Consider the following 10,523-nt stretch of genomic DNA (forward strand, 5'->3'; position numbering starts at 1 on the left):
GTAAGAAGACAGCACACCCATACCAGGACAGACAGACAGAAAGGGTGGTAAGAAGACAGCACACCCATACCAGGACAGACAGACAGAAAGGGTGGCATAAAGACAGAGTACCCACACCAGGACAGACGAAAATAGGGGTCCCGTGACAGATGGAGAAGCAGAATATATATCTAAGAGGTGAGTCTGAGGGAAAGGAAGGCTCAACACCCATAGAATGTTCTACTGAGGTACAAGATCCACCCAGCAGGTATTGCAGCGGGCAACAGACCTCCTCTTTGCCCACGAGGTGTTGACAGAAGTTTCTGTCCCACCTGGTCCTGCAGTGTTAAGTCCCAAAGAAACACACAGAGGCTTATATTAATTATAAACTGGTTGGCCTATTAGCTCAGGCTTCTTATTAACTCTTATAGCTTACATTAAACCATAATTCTTGTCTGTGTTAGCCACATGGCTTGCTACCTTTTATTTAGTGAGGCATTCTCATCTTGCTTCCTCTGTGTCTGGGTGACTACTGCAGACTGAGCCTTTCCTCTTCCCAGAATTCTCCTAGTCTTGTCGCCCAGCCTATACTTCCTGCCTGGCTACTGGCCAATCATCATTTTATTAAACTAATACAAGTGACAAATCCTTACAGTGTACAAGACCTTTGCTCCACAGCAATGAGGGACTTGAGGTAGGACTGTAACCCACTCTTATTAGAGGACCCTTGGCTCCCGAAAGTGAGATGTGATTTCTCTTTGGAACTATTTATGGCACTGAGTCCAGAGTGACCAACTAGTGAGGCTGGACCAAACTCTCAAGGAGATTCACAATCCAAAGCTTGGCTGTGGCCTGGTCTTGAGGGTATGGGGACTCACTGACCTGAAAGTGTAGCCTCCGATAAGTCTCTCAGATTGGAGACTCTGGCCAGGAGGGACGGGGTAGTCATACATTTAAATGCCTGCCCTGGGAGCTCTGCTCCCTCTGACTCCAAGGAAATGTGGGAGTGAATTCTGGAGAGACAAAAGAGTGAGGGGAAAGAAACTAGGAAGTTCTCCTACGCAGGTAGATTTAGCATAGACAAGGTGCTGCAGTCGTTAGGGAATTTCCACAGGGAAGAAAGTCCCCTTTATTCCCATTGAGCATGAGAGGCCTTTCTCTTTCCATTGCCTTTGGGTACCATCAAAGAGTTGCCTTGGGCAGGGACTTTCAGGTGCAACCAGCAAACTTTCCCCAAGGGCCAAAAGGACTTGGCATTTATGCTGGAGGACATTAAATAGCTGGAGTCACAGTCCAGTGGCCTTCATGCCGTGGTATGGTATTGCTTAAGCCGGAGGCCCTCCGCTGAGTGAGTGCTCCAGGGAGGTGAAGTGGAAGTGTTGCTTTGTTTAGGGCCGTTTAAACACCCGGCAAAAAGGCATATAGAAATCGCTAGTGGCATTGCTGTGGAGCTTGAGGTTCGCAGCCTGTGTCCCCAAGTCGGGGTCAGCCACCATCCTCAATAGGCTAATAATAAGAAATTATTACAAAAACAGAAAAAGGAGATTTATTAAATGTGGCCACATTGGAGGAGGGACAAAGGAGATCCAACAAACCCTTCAAGTCTGGTCTTCAGGGTCCTGAGGTGAGGTCCGAGTTTAAATAGAGGGCCAGGAATGTGCACATCTTAGCATTCCTGGCCAAGGAGAGGTCTTGTCCCCACTGACCCATCACTATCTGGGTTTCAGTCTCATCCTGTAAAACTCTGTGAAATCGCTTTCCTGGGGACAACCTCCCTTCTTGTTGGCATCCGTTTCTTCTCTCTGCATGAGATGCCCTGGGAAATTTCTATTCTTTGGAGTCCATTGTTTGAATAGTTTGGCAGATTCAGAGACTCAAATGTCACGCTAGAATATCTGCATTTCTGCCAGAGCTCTTCCAACAGATACTCTAGGAAGCCTTTACTGGAAGGTCATGTGGACCAGGAGAGAGCCAGAGGAATTCGCTGCGGGAGAGTGGGAGTGCTGTCCTGGAGAGCGCTTTTCAAGTCAGGGAGGGGGAGGTCTTTGGAGCAGTTGTTGGGGAAATTACACTGTCCTTGTCATCATTGTGACATTGCGGAACTTCTGGAGGGACCTATATCTGGTTAGACAGACAGACATCTGGCTATCTTGTTGATAATAAGTTTTACAGTGTAACATACTATGTCATATATTCTCTTATAGTCTGTGTTAGAGACCGTTGTGCCACTGAACCGTCTCCATTACCCTGTTTTAGCCTTTTGTCTCTACAGACGTGTTTGGAGCTTATGGCAGGTTAACGAAAATACAGTCTACTGCGGAGTGAGGCAGAAGGAGGTTCTTGCTGGCTGAGAAGGTGGGAAGAACCATGGCTGTGGTCTCCGTGAAAGTATTGTTATAGATGCTTATTTTAGGTAACGTTTACTAGGTTAGGCATGTTTCCTGCCCAGAGTTTACAGTGTACTAGACTGGCATGGGAATATCTTAACAAGCAGGAGAAACATTGTGACTGTAGTTTATGTTGACATCTATTTCACATGTCTGTTACATGTGACTTTTAAAACGTTTGCAGTTCTCTACCCGTGGCCCGTCTGAACTCGTCTCCCAAACAATCCTCAGCAAAGGCAGACTAAGGCTAAGGATAAAGGGAAGAACTTCATCTGGTATTGCTGTGCATCTTGTGTTCCCCTCTTCTCATCATCTTTTTACCGCCTTTAAAACATCTTTAACGTTTAAGGGAGAAATAGCTTTGAAGCATTAGATAAGCATGCAGCATTTTAAAATGAGTTTCTTGGTACAGCCTGGGCAGCCGAGCCTCCTGAGTTTTGTCCTTGCCTTTTCAGTCCTTGGGCTGAAATGCCCACTGGTGTGGAGCAGAGTTCCCGCGGAATTGCGTGCCAGCCATGCGTGCTCTCGCATTCAGTATCTAAGCTAAATAAACAGTAGAGACCAAACACTCTGTCCCTCAAGTGCGAGAAGTGTCTTTGAGCAGAGTTTACTTTCGCACTTCCTAGAGAAGTGCATTGTAAATACACACAGGCTCCGCCATGCACTCACAGTGCATGCAGTTGAGTGCTGGAGTCTCCTGCGCTGGAGCGAAGGCCAGAATGCCTAAAGGGGGTTTCTTCTAAAAGCAATGGCTTTCCCTTCCAGGCAGACCACTTACAGTTTGCCTAGAGCTCCTGTTTCTTGGTGTTTCTAGGCTACTGCTCTGTAATAGCGCCTCATCAAGTAAATTAAAAACAAAATTTAAAGGGTAGAAATAGTGAAGCTTTTCTTTATTCTTAAATTTCTTTTCTTCCACGTCTCCATGACTCCACTACTGTCATTTTCTATTTCATTGGTCATGGAGTCAAATAGACCTCAGGCCGAGGGGAGGAACTTGGAGAGTTCATTTAGTATAGAAGATATCTGCTAAGTCTCAAACTCAGTACAAATGGCTAAGCGAGGTGCCTATTTACTATTTCAAAGCAGACTCTGGCTGCCAGTCTCTCGGTTTGTGCTCACTGACTGATACCTGCTCCAGAGTCATCCTGATGGCATACCCGACTCCTACTGCTGAGCGCTCCAGCCCAGGACTGGGTTGGCCTTCCTTCCCCGGGTTCCTGGTCCCTATATAATCTCGCCAGTAGTTCTCAACCTTCCTAGCATTGTGACCCCTGACTACAGTTCCTCACGTTGTGGTGACCACCAATGATAAAATTACTTCCATTGCTACTTCATAACTCTAATTTTGCTGCTGTTATGAATTGTAGTGAAAATATCTGATATACAGGATCAACCTTGTAAAAATGACATTTAACCCCAATGGGGTCATGACCCACAAGTTGAGAACCACTGCTAAGCCATTTTTTTGGCTACCAGTCTCTTGGTGCTTTTTGATCTCTAGGTCTCTGGGCCCCCAGGTACTCTTTGCTACCTGTCTCTTCTTTTCCTCTCTTGCTCGGCACCTCACCCCCCACACTCCTCATGGCCTGGTTCAGTTTCATATGCCTCTGGCTGAGTTCTCCTTTTTATCTACAATAGCCCTTCGCCATACCTAGGAACAGTTCTGTTCTCATATTTGCATTCACCTTGTGCCTCACATGGTGAAATGAGAGACTCAGTCCTGCACGTTGCCCTCTGACCTCACAGGAGTGATGGTAGTGCTCCAGTGCACCCACATATAAAGTATATAAATTAAAAATAAAACTTCCAAGTCTTGAGAGTAGACTACGTTGACTTTACTAGAGGAGGATGGGACAACATAACAACCCATGTGACTTGCCCAATGGGGAGAGCCAATGGCAGTCCGTGCTGAATCTCATTCTCTTCCAAAACACAGTTGGCTTAAGAAAGATTTCAAGAAAACGTCATTGCAAATACAAGTGTTTTCCTCCTGGTTTGTGGAGACTTGTTTATTGGGTGTTTGGGTAGTGAGAACTTGACTTTTGTTTGCTTGTTTGTTGATAGAGTAGCTGCAAAGTCATGAGACTCTCTGTGCATCCACCGAGCCCCTTCAATTCTGGCTCTTCTCAGTGTCTGGAATGGATTCCCAAGTCCCCCAGGTCTTGGCTGTCCATATCAGTGAACGACAACAGCACTAATAATCTGAAATAGCAAATGGTTATGGAGTTGTTTTAAACTGGATTAACTATGGAGATTAATAATAACTTCTTATGTCGACAAGACCATTTTTTTTTGTACACAAGACACACATGCCAGAACGTATAAGAACGTATTTCCAAAGGGCAACTTGCTGGACAGTAAGAAAATGTTGCTAAGAGTGGCATGTGTCCTGCAATACTAACATTGTAGGAAACTCTCATCAGTAGATTGTGGTTGATTTTAAAGGCTGGAACATTTAGCACATGCAGGCAAGAAATGGCAGCGTTGGTGTGTCTGTTCTTTTGTTTCTAGAATGCTCCTCAAAATGCAGAGATTTTTCCAAGCTGTGTCTTGCCCTGAGAGATGCACGTTACAAACAGCGTTTGACTTGGTTTTGTCTCCAGAGTCAGAGGCAGCCTGTCTCTGTACCTTGTGTATGGAAATAGCACTGTTTGTCCAGCTCCGCCCATGTGGCGCAGACAGACACTTAACTTTTTCTTAAAAGCAAAAGGGGTACTTACGGATTTATAAAAGTAATTTGGGGCCACAGGGGTGTATTAAGAAAAAACAGGCTTGAGAACTTATTGGCCACAGCAGACCAAGAGAAGGGAATGGCACTTTCAGCTAGACTCCATAAACAGCATGGCAACAGTTCCTACCAACCTGTCACCTGACCAGACACAGGCTTTAGCTGGCTCCGTTCTCACTGCCCCGTCAGTCTACATGAACTGCGGCCAGTCATCCTCTCGTCCAGGTTCTGCACTGTGCGGCGCCATCTTGGACCTGTTCCGGACCTCACTTGGGCGGTTGCACTCAACCTCGAGGCTCGTGCAGCTCTCCCCTGACCCCGGACCCCTCCCAAGAACAGCCTAACATTCACGATCTTTGCTTCTGTATCAGCGTCCTCTTCCTTCCCCCAGTGAGACCTCATTGAGCTTCGCTGTAATCTCTCGGGAGCCATTTTCTAAGCTACACAGAGGAACACACATACATATGGACATGGATATAGAGAGACACAATGACTGAGTGGTGTGGAATGTGGGTCAGTGTGGTGGTTTGAAAGAAAATGCCCCCCCCCAAGGGAGGTGTAGCCTTGTTGGAGGAAGGGTGTCACTGTAGGGACAGGCTTTGAGAGCTCTTTTTCTTAAGCTTCCCTCAGTGTGACAGTCAGTGAACTTCCTGTTGTCTACAGGATGCAGCGCTCTCAGCCCCAGCACCATGTCTGCCTGCACACACCATGCTCTCCGTCATGATCATAATGAACTCAACCTCTGAAAGCCAGTCACCCTCAATTAAATGTTTTCTTTCTAGGAGTTGCCATGGCCATGGTGTCTCTTCACAGCAATAGAAACACTAACCAAGACAGATAGTAATAAAATGTAGAATAAGAGATTATGTTTGCCAGTGCCCAGCTATCAAGAAAATTGGGAAGACTAGGAAAAATGCAGCCATGAAATTGTTAATTTATTTTATTCAATAAATTAGGACATTGTTGAAAGACACAAACATGTCCACCTGTTTCTGCAAGGACTCCTTATGATACTGTCACTTCCTAAGACTGTGTTTGCACAGGGGAATAGAAAGACGCCGAAGGTCTCAGTCATGATGGCCTTGGTTCTGCATATCTGTGTTGGGCTGGACTGGTTGGGGTGGGAAATATGTGTGGATGAAGTTTTTTTTTTTTTCTGGAGGTGTCAAGCTTCTAGATTCATTAGAAACTTCTTTAAAACAATCATTTAATTTCTTATATATTTTAAATCTGCTTCTAATTGCTCCCTTTTACATGAAGGCTCTGAGAATGATATTCCTGTATGGATAATTCTTTTTTTTAAAGTGCAGTTTCTTCTCTAGTTTTTTTCTCCATTAGACCATTCCTATTTCCTCTTCATTGACTGCCCCGTTTCCCAGCCCCCTTTCACCACTAGGTGTCATATGTATTCACACAAATGCCACAGGGGTGTGCAAACAAGCATTCTTTAAAAATATGTTCTAGTTCGCTGAGCCCCGAGGGCAGGGACTTGATGGAGACTTCCCATTTAGGGCTGAGTGTTCCAAGGTCTCTCACTCTGCACACTGTCTGGCTGTGTCTGCATTTGTTCCCATCTGCTGCAGGAGGATGTTTCTATGAAGGTGGCTCAACAAGACTCGCATCTACGAGTATCGCAGAATGTGATTAGAAGTCATTTTGTCACTACATTTTAAAATGATTATTTCCGAGCAATAGTATTTGGTTTCCCATTAGGTGACTGATTATCTAATCTCTGGCTCAGACTGTGTAAGGTTAAAGGGGATGGAGGTCACCCAGGAAAGAAGGCCTCTAAGTCAGCATGAGAAAAGCTGCTGTGAGCTCACAGAGACTGAAGCACCAAGCACAGGGCCTGCACAGGTCTGTCCCAGGTCCCCTGCAAATGTACTGTGGATTCCGGTTTAGTGTTTTCATGAGATTCCTGAATGTGGAAATGAGCGTCTCTGATTTTTCTACCTTGTCTTGGACTCTTTCCTTCTGTTGGTTTGTCCTGTCTAACTTTGTGTGATAGCTTTTTTGTATCTTATTATATTTTGCTTTCTTATATTTTAATATTATTTCTAAGAATACTGTTCTTTTCTAATGAGAGACAGAAAGGGAGTGGATTCTGATGGGATAGGAGGTGGGGAGAAACTTGGAGGAATGGGGGGTGGGAATCGTAATCAGGATATATTATTTGAGAAAAGAATCTTTTTTCGCTATAAGCAAAAAGTAAAATAATATATTCTCTGGTTATCTTAGCTCACCATACAAAATCTTATATTACATGGACTTGTATGTTAGCTTACCTTTATGCAAGAGTCCATCTCAGAATAGAAACTTTAAAAGAATTCTTAAAATCGAGAAAAAAAAAACAGAGAGAAAATTCAAAATGTAAATGTTCAGCATTGCACTTGAACCGGAGGCTCTAAGACACCTTCCACGTTGTCCCCAGAGAGGTGCCTGTCACCTCTGCTGCTTCACTCTGAGCAGTAGCCAAGCGGTTTGTCCTTTACCTGGGGCCTGGAGGAGCACCCCAAAGCCCTGAGCACCGGCACGCTGGTCTGTAATAAAGAAACTCAGAATCCACTGTCAGTCCGCTTTCTTGTTTTTCTGGTGAAGGAGCTGAGGTGCTAATAATATTTCTTGGCTATGGATTCTTAGAAAGATCAATTTCGCCTTTCTTTAATGTTAGGGAAATGAGGCTTGGTGTGGCTTACTCATTGCTCAAGGTTCATAGCAGAAACATACGTTTGACGAACATCTCCTAGACTGCTAGACCCGAAGCATTCTCTCTACTTGTATAATTAGTGTTAAATCTATTCTGGAACTTTGAAAAGGTAGTTACAAACAAAATTTCCATAAAATTATGGTTGATATTATGAGAATATTAGCTTCATAAATCTTTTTGGCTTATTGAAATTAGAATTCTGGCTGTTGGAATACTAAATAGAAAACGAATCTGTTAGAGTAAAACTTGGAAGCTAGTTAAACTGCTTGAGAAGCTTCACCAACAAACAAAAACAAGGAAACAAATTAAATTGTGAAGCCAACTAAGTTAGAGAGATGGGGCTGCATACTTAAAACCTAATCCTTGTTTATGCTGTAGTTTAGAATGTTACAGACTAAAAAACCCTGGAGTTAAACCAACACTTTCTAATTACAGTTGACCAGAAACTGTAAAACCACAAATGAGATCTGGTAGACAGCAGGTTGTGAAATCTTGATTGTCAAAGTGACAAAAGACACTTGCTTCAGAAGTCAACTGTGATATCCCTGCCGTGTCGGGCTCTCTCGTTTGATTTCTAGCTCATGTACACCAATGTGTTAGCTGTGTCCTCTTTGCCTCCAGATCCACTTTCTGACCAACTGACAGCAAGATTCATGACTTTATTGCCAGAGACCTGAGCTCTTCAAGTTTCTACAGGATTTCCTAGCTCCCAAGGCTTGACAGATGGGCCATCTTTAAAATAAAACATTCATGAGTGTTGTAAAACAATATATTCAGTTGATTTTCTCCAACACACATGTTTCCTCTGATTAATGTAAAAATTATTCAGCATTACAGAGTTCAGATAAGCCCGATTAGAAAGGCAGTGGCCCCATTTCCTGGATATCGGCATTATGGTTGTTACCAGGTGCAAGAGCAGGTAATACATTCAAGATAAAGAACTATTGATGCTGGCATAGAAGGTTGGTGTGTTTGTTTAGGGTTGCTAGAAGCAGTACACCTACAGCTTTTGTGGCAGGAGGCGTTTACAGAGGAAAGTGGCAGATGAGCTGACCTAGGTACCGCTTCACACTGTAAAGTTACCATGGATGCGGCATTTCAACAGCTGGGCCGTCCATAAACTTGCTGATAGTTGTAACTGTTTTTATACGGTTTTAGATGTGGCTTAGCTTAAGTGATTGTTCTTCCTGTGAGCAGCCTTCATTTGACTAAAATGCCACCCTTCCTTATGGAAATTTTGCTGGGCAAAGCTTTATCCTAACTTCCTACATGGGCTGTTGACCCCCTTTAAGCTCGATTCAATGTGGAGCCTTGGGCATCGGAAGTTAGCCTAATCCATCTATCATGAAGACAGATGTGTATCTCCGGCCACATGTCACAAAGACTAGCAAAAACAAAACAAAACAAAAACACCTAGAAGGAAGAACTTGTTTTTCTATTTTTAATGTATAATAAATGAATATGGACACTGGAATCTGTATTTGTGATCTGACTGCCCGAAGCTGTTTCAACCCATCAATTTTTGTTGTAAAAATGAACCAATTGCAACTTTTCCAGACTCCTTCATTATTTTTGAGTCAATTATTCTCATATAAATTTGGTTCAACAATTATCATTATTAGGATATTTTTTGTTCATTTCAAAGCTCAAAAAGGAGTACAAATATAAATGTTATAATAAAAATGACAATAGCACATTAGTTTGTGTAGGTGTAGCATACCTACTGTAACATACAGTACCTCAAATATGCTTATTTGAATATAATAGCATATATTCACTATTTTTTTTAAATATTTATTTATTATGTATACACTATTCTGTCTGTGTCTATGCCTGTAGGCCAGAAGAGGGCACCAGACCTCATTACAGATGGTTGTGAGCCACCATGTGGTTGCTGGGAATTGAACTCAGGACCTTTGGAAGAGCAGGCAATGCTCTTAACCTCTGAGCCATCTCTCCAGCCCCATATATTCACTATTAAATGAATATAATAGTCAGTGATGTAAACCCCTACAGAGGGATTCTCCATCCCCTGAGTAACTCCTCAAGGATGAGAAAATGTTGACACTTCCTGTCTTGTGGGTTCAGCATATCCATACTGCTTGTCATGGGAGAAAATAAGAGAGTGAAGACAAAAGGATCCTTGTCAACAATTTTGACATGGATATGTGTACACACATAAATATATAAATATATTATAAATATAAATACTTACGCATGTGTGTTGCATGCACGTATTATATCCTTATTTCCATTAGTAATAATGGTTTGTGTATATCCTGCTTTGTGTAGACTGAGGTTGAGATGTGTGCTTTCTAATCAGTTTTCTAGTAACAATACTTACAGTGAAAGCAAATACATACATTTGGGGATGATTGCCATCTTTGTCATTATTAATAATATAATCTAATGTTTTCAAGTGACATTGATCCAACTTTAAAAAGTAAATCAAGAAGTCATTTGGCAAATTATTATTTTCTTGTCTGAGAAAAGTCTACTTCGTTGATTCTAAAAATCTTCAAAAATCATTCTGAGTATAGATTTTGCAAGCCACACACTAGCTCCTGTCTTCTCTTGTCAGTCAGAATAGGTTGTTTAATTCCGGGTGGCATCAAAACCAAAGCTCTAGGATGGGGCCACCGGGTGTGGGGACCTGGAGAGACAGTGCCGGGTGTGGGGACCTGGAGGGACAGGGCCGGGTGTGGGGACCTGGAGGGACAGG

Source organism: Microtus ochrogaster, linkage group LG5, assembly GCF_000317375.1.
Source record: "Microtus ochrogaster isolate Prairie Vole_2 linkage group LG5, MicOch1.0, whole genome shotgun sequence".
NCBI lineage: Eukaryota > Metazoa > Chordata > Mammalia > Rodentia > Cricetidae > Microtus > Microtus ochrogaster.